The following is a 10,701-nucleotide window of genomic DNA, read 5'->3' as shown; positions in this document are numbered from 1 at the left end:
ACCCCAAGCCATATGGGGTATATAGGATCTGATGGCCTCACCAAGACGAAGTCACCTTGCTTAACATCCACCATTGGTCTAAACTCTTCCCTCGGCTTACCTTTTAGAGGCCCACAATAGTGATCATTCCATTCCTCATAGCCTTGGAAATCATTAATGCAAGCATCTATATCATCCTCCATCAGCAGATCGTGTTCTTGGCCAAAACTCTTTGTACACTCCTATCCTCCTCCTATCTCTGAGATGTTTTCCTGTTTGAGCTCACCGATCATGGTTTTCCAATAGTCTATCACTGGCCTAATGTAGGACTCATAGGATGCATTCTTTCCACTTGCACATTTCTCCCAAAACTTAATGTAATCCTTTATCCCTGATATTACTTGCAAGTGATCTCTCACAAATGCAGCCATTGGCAGTATATCCGGACAACCTGTTGGCAACAATGATCGACCCTCACTATCTTTCTTCCATAGCTCGATTCCCCCTTCAATGGGCATCCAATTCGGTGATTTTGGATGCACCTTGTACTGCATCATTGGTATGTCACCTTGCATGTAAAATCGAAATTGTAATGGCTTTGCATGTCCAACTAGCATTTCTTGCCCATCACATAGGTAGCCATCTACATAATCCTTGAAGTTAGGAACCCGTGTAAGAACAAATGGTGCCGGTGAAGATGATGTACATTTTTTGAATGTATCCATCAGATGTGGGAAAGTGAATGTTTGTCCCACCCGCAAGCTCTCAGAAAACCTGCTGAACATTGCATCAATGTCCTCATGTGTGTGCCCTACCATCAAGAAGCCCAATTGAACTGTCTTGAAAATGCCCCTTGCTACAAGAAGAGAAAGGTATGCAAACAAGTATCTATTTTTGTTCTCAGACCCACAATTATCTAGTTGGAGTAGCAAGTTCTCTGGCAACTTTTGGAATGGTGGCTCAATAGCAACACTCCCCTCTAAAGAGGGTGGGTTTTCTCTTGTATTTGACAGAAAAAAATTCACACATGTGTCTGTAGCCCTTGCAATGGAAGTTGGCATGGCCTCCGTGACAGACTTCGCGCCACTTTCCGATACAGTTTCTAGATTTGCATTTGTGATCGTGACATCTACATTTTCAGACAAGCTAGCTCCACTTGTGGAAACATGTGCACCTTTAGAACTGTAATGGGAGTCCAAAGCATTTCTTGAACATAGAGCATTCAAAAGGCGAGCATTGCTTCTAGGAATCCCATTGGTAGCAAGGTCTCCAAGGTCATGCATATCCATCCTCTCGAGGTTGCGCAAACAAATTGAGAGCGATCCAATCGTCAGGTTGGGATCAGATGGCCACAAACCATTGAGGGTGAAGTGTCCATAATGACTGTTTCCATGCCCATGGGTAATCATTCCAATGAGTGAAACCTGTAATTGCCATGCAGAATCGGTGTCCTTGGACCTCACCCAAAGTCTTGGAATTGCCGTCTTTTTTTGGTCCATCTTATCATGGATTATGCATACATACTTTTTTGGATCCATCTTGGAGTACCTATGCCATGCATAGTATAAGTTCCTACAACTTTGTTGCTGTATCATATGCATCTTTCTCTCTTCCATCAGCGAATTGCGCTCATCTTGACTTTTTGTGGCTGCCAATTGAGCCTTGATCCGGCTGCATAAGCTACATTTAGAGAATTCACTCGTCTTAGCAAGGGCTACATTTTTTAAGTTTGATTTCCAAATCCTGCCAAATGTGGATGTGGATAGGCTCTGATAACCACGTTGATTAAGTGAAGTGTTGACCTCACGTAGGACGTCTATCTTCTTATACACTTCAGGTATCACTTGCTGTGTCTCTCTAGAACCATCCTGCATGGTTCTACTCTTGTGAGGCATATGCTCTGTGCTATTATCCACAAAGTGTTGAATGAGAGCCCTTCCCATACCTATGTGCTCCCTGCTCCTCCTCACAATCCCTGAATTGCCATGCACATATCGCTGCACACCACTCTCAAATTGCTCCCTGTATCGATAAAATGATGTCCTTGGAATTCCATGCATCTCATACCATGCTCTACAACAGACATCCCGACCGTTTATCCTGAAGTTGTAGCATATCCTCCCTGTGTAGTCATGATGCCAAGCCGTTGACAACACATCGTATATAAAGTTTGTACGAGACTCCACGGAGCTGCCCCAAAAGTTCTTCCTTAGATTCATTAAGAGATCTCGCTCTGCATGTTGGCAACACCTACTCCCACAACAATCGATGGAAGAAACCTGCTGCACCGAATCTAGTGACATTTTGTACATTGCTGTTGGAGGCTCTCTTTGTTTAGGCACCCTGTTAATGAAAGTGTACCTTCTTTTCTTTGATGTTGGATCGTCCCTTTTCAACATTTGATCATTGACCAACTCATTTATACCAGCAACGTGGTCCATGGGCACATATTGTTGCAATGGGCTTCCATCAAGTAAGGTAATCTGCTTGATGGGCCACTTTACTAGGCTGAGAGGGCCGACATCTTGCATAGAAGACCCTGAGTCACTTCCTCTAATTTGTTCTTTCTTTTCAATACCCACACCAATGCAATCGTTACCCAATAGGTCAAAGTTTATAGAGTCTCCCGGGAAAACATATAAGATCACACCTTCCCCCACGGTCTTTGTTTTGCTCTCATCCCATAAGACAACCTTTTTCTCTTTCCAAGATTCACGAATGAAATTGTCAGTTTCCAATGAAGAAACTGGCATTGCCTCAACATAAGGTCGCTCAGGCTCACTTGGTGTAGCTTCTTCAGTTACCACATCATCTAAAGAATCACCAACATGTTTTAGAGAGCCCTTAGGCCACTTGACAACGCTCCAAATTGCCTCACCAACAAGCACTGCATCCATAGTGGGAAATGGCAAGAGCATTTCACTATTGATAGACTTCTCCACTATCATCGATACATTTTCTGTCCCAATCTTCATACCACTACAATAGGCCTCCGGATCTATTGCACACACTCCACCAATTCCAACCACTTCATTCCCCACCATCATCATGACCTTGTCCCCGCTTCTGATAGCCATCCTCTGTCATTACGATTACGGAGAATTAATTATGAACAAATTACAACCAAAGAATTTCATAAGACCATCAAACATGTCCTTCTAGATGGGAAGAATGGCATTGGTGCAAATCTCTATAAAGCATGAATGAGTCTATACAAAATTTTCATGAAAGCATGAATTATTTCCCTAAAAATTTTAGCAATTTGATAAAACTTTTTCTAAAGCATGAATTATTTTCACCATCATCATGACTTGATTCATGCATCTGATAGTAGCCATCCCCTCTCATTACGATGACAGGAAATTGATTATGAACAAACTACAACCAAAGGATTTCATAAGACCAACAAAGTTGTCCTTGTAGCGGGGGGAGAATGGCACCAGTGCCATTCTCCATGTGAATTTGGCAATGGGAGAATGGCACTGGAGAATAGGAAAATGGAGAATGGCATCTCCCAATGGAATGTCCCAATGGAATGTCCTAACATTTTGGCTTTGTAATAGGAAAATGGAGAATGGCACTAGGAATAGGAAAATGGAGAATGGCACTAGTGCCATTCTCCCAATGGAATGTCCTAATTTTTTGGCTTTGTAATAGGAACATGGAGACTGGCACTAGTGCCATTCTCCCATTGGAAAATGGAGAATGGCACTAGTGCCATTCTCCCAATGGAATGTCCTAATTCAAAATTTTGGCTTCACAAAGGTAGAAGGGCACCAATGCCATTCTCCCATTGGAATTAGTGGAATGTCAATCTATAGGTTTAGTGCCATTCTCCATTGTAATATGAAAATGGAGAATGGCACTAGGAATAGGAAAATGGAGAATGGCACTAGTGCCATTCTCCCAATGGAATGTCCCAATGGAATGTCCTAACATTTTGGCTTTGTAATAGGAAAATGGAGAATGGCACTAGTGCCATTCTCCCATTGGAAAATGGAGAATGGCACTAGTGCCATTCTCCCAATGGAATGTCCCAATGGAATGTCCTAATTTTCTGGCTTTGTAATAGGAAAATGGAGACTGGCACTAGTGCCATTCTCCCATTGGAAAATGGAGAATGGCACTAGTGCCATTCTCCCAATGGAATGTCCTAATTCAAAATTTTGGCTTCACAAAAGGTAGAAGGGCACCAATGCCATTCCACCATTGGAATTATTGGAATGTCAATCTATAAATTTAGTGCCATTCTCCATTGTAATCGGAAAATGGAGAATGTCACTAGGAATAGGAAAATGGAGAATGGCACTAGTGCCATTCTCCCATTGGAAAATGGAGAATGGCACTAGTGCCATTCTCCCAATGGAATGTCCCAATGGAATGACCTAATTTTTTGGCTTTGTAATAGGAAAATGGAGAATGGCACTAGTGCCATTCTCCCATTGGAAAATGGAGAATGGCACTAGTGCCATTCTCCCAATGGGGAAGGGGGGGTGGGGGGGGAGGGGAAGGGGGGGAGGGGAGATTGGGCAATGGGCAATGGGGAACTATAATCTAGTCATTCTTGTCTTGCTGATGGGCACCATCTATCAATGAAACTCGCCCCAATAATTGATTTGCAATTGAATTCACTCTTTGATGAAATATACACCAATTTCATTGATATATTTGATTATATTTAAATATGATAATATATATATTCTGTATGTTTTTTGTGTGTTTACTATATTTGTATTTTATTAATTATGTATTCTCCATTTTTAATGTTGAGTATTCCTAACTTTTAGTTATGAAGTTAATATAGGAGTAGATGAAAAATAATTGATTTGCAATTGAATTCACTCTTTCATGAAATATACAGTGGGAGTAAACAAAGTAGGTAGTGGCATTAGAAAATGAAACAATCAACTTCACTCATCAAGAGCTTGCCACTGAAACATTTTCAAGATGGGAAAAGGGTTTTCGAAGTGTTACAAAGGGTGCCATTGTCATGTTCTTAGGCTCTCAAGCCACTTAACAAACCGATGTTTGATGCCGTGTATTTATACAAGCACCTAAGTGGTTATGGGGTGGTTATAGACATAGTGCACAGAGTGGTGAGCAAAGACGAGATGCATCGACTACAAAGGTGACAGAATTGTAGAAGACAATAGAGATGAAGGAAACAAAGCCATGACATAAGTCGAAGTAGCTGAATGGAAGCAGAGACTCAACCCTATCCATTCCATTGGAATGCCTCTCTCTCACCCCTATCTTTATATCAGCCCATGGTGTTCTTCTCCCCCCTATAGTATGGTGCCTCTCTCTTGTAAGCCCTTGGTTTTGTTACGCTCAAAAGCCCTCCCTCTACAACATTGCCCATCTTCACCATTTCTTTGAGTAGTATAGTTCCCATTTATATTTGAGAGCTCTAGAGCTTGATTGTAGGAGCCCCCTAGGAACTCATTTTCTTGTTGTTTGAAATTTATGTTTGATAGGATTTGTGTGTGGAATTCCCGTCTATGAGAGAGAGAGAGAGGCAGAGGTTTGTGAATTTGCACAAAGTCTACGACTTCTACATCACTATGAGTATGTCTAGACAACATTGACTATATTTTTATGTGTTGCTCTTGAAGCTTGCATTCTAAACTCCAATGAGAACTTATTTCTTGGATCTCGCACCTCCCAATGCAAGAGTACCTCCCCACATCTGCACTAATGACACAAATGGAGGTTGTGTTCTAGCGTCTCAATCTTGAAACATGAAGTTGCAATATTGTTATGTTTCTTGATTTTGATGGTGATTGGGAGATTCTTTTCTCATTAATAATAAGTATGAGGGTCTGAAAGTGTTTTAGGAACTTCTTGTGAGAATTGTTTTAGCCACAGAGTGCCTGATTGGACCCTCCTAATCTCCATAAGGCATACCAATTTGACTTAGACATGAGAACAAAGTCTACTAGAGGCTAAATCCCATTAAGCCAAGTAGTGGTACGTAGGGTAAGATCTCCTCACATTGGTATAGGAAGATGCTTCATCCTAGTACAAATGGAATATCTCTCTTTATTCTACTTCCCATTGCTCATTCGGGGTCTGGTAGAGTAAGTAAGAATGTCATCTGAACTAAAAGCAACCATTTGCTAAGAACCTCTCTCTCTCTCTCTCTCTCTCTCTCTCTCTCTCCCCCTCTCTGCATGCATGTGTGAGCATGTGCATGCCCGCGTGTGCGTGTGTGTGTTCCACGCACATGCACATAGGTGTGTGTGTGTGCTTGGGTGTGTATATATGTTTACATGTGTGCATCCATGCACGTCCGTGTTGATGGCGTGTGTGTGTATGTTTCCATTCTCTAAATTAACATAATTCGTAAAGAATTTATATGTAAGGTTTTCGTTCCCTATAATATCTTGCAGAATGGGATGGCATTGACCAAAAATAGATTTTTGGTTGGCACAATCAAATGCTGATACTCTCCATCTTCGTCTACTTTTTTAGTAGATAGGTTACATACAATTTATTAACACTTTCTTTTAACTAAACATTCATTAAAGCCACAATTAATATTCTTATGCTCTTGAAAAGACTGTAGTTCTTGTAAAGCCTATTACAAGAGGCTTCTAGAGCCTTGTGTGGTTCTTGTAAAGCCTATTACAAGAGGCTTCTAGAGCCTTGTGTGGTTTATTAAACGTTTTTTAAACTAAATGCAAAAGGTTAAACTAATGAAGGTAAAAAATTAAAAAACCCTAGTACCTTCATCTCGTTACCCTAGGTTGATTGCCTCGCATGCTGTGCTGCTTTCGAGCCCATCGTTATCTCATCTTGTACTTTCGCACGACTTTCCTCCCTTTGCTTTTTCGAGTTCCTAACTCTAGCTTGCCTTTTGCCTTTTGCTGCTGGCCGCTCGACTCGCCCTCGCTTTTCCTCTTACTGCTCGCCGCTCGACTCGCCCTCTCTTTTCGTTTCATCACAGCATGCCTTCGTCCGCTCGCCTCTAGCTTCACTACATACTCTTATCGCTAATCTACTAAAACTCACTCTTTGCTCATCTACTCAAAATCCTATCGCTCATCACTCGCCGCCTATCGTCGTTCTACTCAAACTCTTATCGCTCCTATGCTCGCCGCTCGACTCGTCGCCTATCGTTCACCTACTCACTCTTTAGCTCGCCTCTCTACTCTTTGCTTTTCCAAAGATTGAAGGGATTTTCTTCCAACGAAGCATGAAGGATTCACCGCTCGCTGTTATTCATTCTCTTTGCTTTTCGAAGGATTGAAGGGATTTGCACTTCCAAAAAGGCATGAAGGATTCGCTTTTCCAAAGAATGGAAGCATGAAGGATTCGCTTTTCCAAAGAATGAAGGGATTCGCACTTCCAAAGATCTAAATGTACGGTAAGCTTTCAAAACTTAAGCTTTCTGAGATGATTAACAAAAGCTTTCAAAACTTTAACTTTCATAAGCTTTCGTACGTACGCTTTGCTCGAATTTAACTATGGAAAGCTTAATAAAATATAGGAATTGGCTATGGCGAATCCAAGGGAGCGCTTCGTTCCTTAAACAATAGAAAATCAGCGTTTCAAAGCAAAAAATCCGTGAATTAGAGAGGAAGCTACCGAACTGATTGAGCGTCAATTGTGTTGTTTGCTTCTAGCTCCATCAACTTCGCAGCTCCGGTGGAGTTCAGCCTTCTTGCCTCAAGAATCTCCGTGCAAGCTGTGGTTAGTAAAACTCTCAGACTCTGAGACTCCTCTCCAATCCGCCGCTTTGGAATGAATAGAAAGTGAATGAGGGAAAGGCATCAATTGAAATGAGAGAAAAGGTCTTGATTTGAAACTACTAAATAATTCAAATTTTGAAATATAGGTCTTCCCGCCATTGTGCCCTTTTGAATTTTGGATATATAGAGTGGCACTTATGCCATTCTCTCCAATATTAAATTTAAATTCAAATTCATATTGATAATTTTAATTTCAATTTGTATTTCAAATTGAAATTATTCTTTTGAAATTGTATTTCAAAACCTAAATTCTAGTTTTCAAATTTTGATTTCAAGTTAAACTTCAATCTCAATTTTGATTTTCATGATTGAATGGCAAATTTAGAGATTGAATTTCTAATTTTAAATGGAGAATGGCACCAGTGCCATTCTCCAAGACCTCATAAGAAGTCCGTGAGAGTGGCACCAGTACTCTTCCCGCCATTGTTCCCTTTTGAATTTGGATATATAGAGTGGCACATATGCCATTCTCTCCAATATTAAATTTAAATTCAAATTCAAATTATTTTGTTTGAAATTGTATTTCAAAACCGAAATTTATATTAGGACATTGCAATGGGAGAATGGCACTGGAGAATAGGAAAATGGAGAATGGCACTAGTGCCATTCTCCCTATGGAATGTCCTAATTTTTTGGCTTTGTAATATGAAAATGGAGAATGGCACTAGGAATAGGAAAATGGAGAATGGCACTAGTGCCATTCTCCCATTGGAAAATGGAGAATGGCACTAGTGCCATTCTCCCAATGGAATGTCCTAAGTTTTTGGCTTTGTAATAGGAAAATGGAGACTGGCAATAGTGCCATTCTCCCATTGGAAAATGGAGAATGGCACCAGTGCCATTCTCCCAATGGAATGTCCTAATTCAAAATTTTGGCTTCACAAACGTAGAAGGCACCAATGCCATTCTCCCATTGGAATTAGTGGAGTGTCAATCTATAGGTTTAGTGCCATTCTCCATTGTAATAGGAAAATGGAGAATGGCACTAGGAATAGGAAAATGGAGAATGGCACTAGTGCCATTCTCCCATTGGAAAATGGAGAATGGCACTAGTGCCATTCTCCCAATGGAATGTCCTAATTTTTTGGATTTGTAATAGGAAAATGGAGACTGGCACTAGTGCCATTCTCCCAATGGAATGTCATAATTCCAAATTTTGGATTCACAATGGAATGTCCTAATTCAAAATTTGTACAAGTGCCATTCTCCCATTGGAAAATGGAGAATGGCACTAGTGCCATTCTCCCAATGGAATATCCTAATTCAAAATTTTGGATTCACAATGGAATGTCCTAATTCAAAATTGGTACTAGTGCCATTCTCCCATTGGAAAATGGAGAATGGCACTAGTGCCATTCTCCCAATGGAATGTCCTACTTCAAAATTTTGGATTCACAATGGAATACCCCTCCTAGAATAGTGGTGCCAATCTCTTATTAGGCCCTAAGAAATGTCATTGAGAAGCCTAAACTCACATGCACAAGGAATCCTAAACTCACATGTGCATTGGCACTACCACTAATGGAGAATGGCAGTGATGCCAATCTCATGCTGGCAACTACATAATGAAAATGAGATCATCAAACTCACACTACAGCCAATAAATAATCCTACTAGAGCCAATAAATATAGTGGAATGTCAACCTACAGTTTAGTTTGTCTAGATTACCACTAGTGGAGAATGGCAGTGATGCCAATCTCATGCTGGCAAATGCATAATGACACTGAGACCATCAAACTCACATGTGCAGAGATCATATGGAATTGTGCCAATCTCTGTGGAGAATGCCACCAGTGGAGAATGGTAGTGGTGCCAATCTCATACCATGACCTGAAAACATGCACAAGGAATCCTAAACTCACATGTGCATTGGCACTTTTGCCATTATCCTATTGCCATTCTCCGCTAGTGGTAATGTGCATTCTTCTATGTAATGATCACTCTCTCCGCTGTGCAAAGATCATATGGAATTGTGCCAATCTATGTGGAGAATGCCACCAGTGGAGAATGGCGGTGGTGCCAGTCTCATACCATGACCTGCAAACATGCACAAGGAATCCTAAACTCACATGTGCATTCTTCTATGTAGAGATCACTGTCTCTGCTGTGTAGAGATCATATGGAATTGTGTCAATCTCTGAGTTCATCAAACTCACATGTGGATTGGAATCGGACACCACTCTCCTATGATCACTGGAATACCCCTCCTAGTATAGTAGGGTAAACATTTGTACAAGTGAAGAATGTCAGTGGTGCCAATCTCTTATTAGGCCCTAAGAAATGTCATTGAGAAGCCTAAACTCACATGTGCAGAGATCATATGGAATTGTGCCAATCTCTGTGGAGAATGCCACCAGTGGAGAATGGCAGTGGTGCCAATCTCATACCATGACCTGAAAACATGCACAAGGAATCCTAAACTCACATGTGCATTGGCACTTTTGCCATTATCCTACTGCCATTCTCCGCTAGTGGTAATGTGCATCCTTCTATCTAGTGATCACTCTCTCCGCTGTGCAGAGATCATATGGATTTGTGCCAATCTCTGTGGAGAATGCCACCAGTGGAGAATGGCAGTGGTGCCAATCTCATACCATGACCTAAAAACATGCACAAGGAATCCTAAACTCACATGTGCATTGGCACTTTTGCCATTATCCTACTGCCATTCTCCGCTAGTGGTAATGTGCATCCTTCTATGTAGTGATCACTCTCTCCGCTGTGTAGAGATCATATGGATTTGTGCCAATCTCTGTGGAGAATGCCACCAGTGGAGAATGGCAGTGGTGCCAATCTCATACCATGACCTGAAAACATGCACAAGGAATCTTAAACTCACATGTGCATTGGCACTTGCCATTACCCTACTGCCATTCTTCGCTAGTGGTAATGTGCATCCTTCAATGTAGTGGAGTGTCAATCTATAGGTTCAGTTTGTCTAGATTACCACTAGCGGAGAATGGCAGT

Source organism: Dipteris shenzhenensis, chromosome 16 (assembly GCF_047967505.1).
Source record: "Dipteris shenzhenensis isolate YYH24624 ecotype China chromosome 16, Dip_SZ_1.0, whole genome shotgun sequence".
Classification (NCBI taxonomy): Eukaryota; Viridiplantae; Streptophyta; class Polypodiopsida; order Gleicheniales; family Dipteridaceae; genus Dipteris; species Dipteris shenzhenensis.
The sequence above is the reverse complement of the archived record's forward strand: the minus strand, read 5'-3'. Positions refer to the sequence as shown.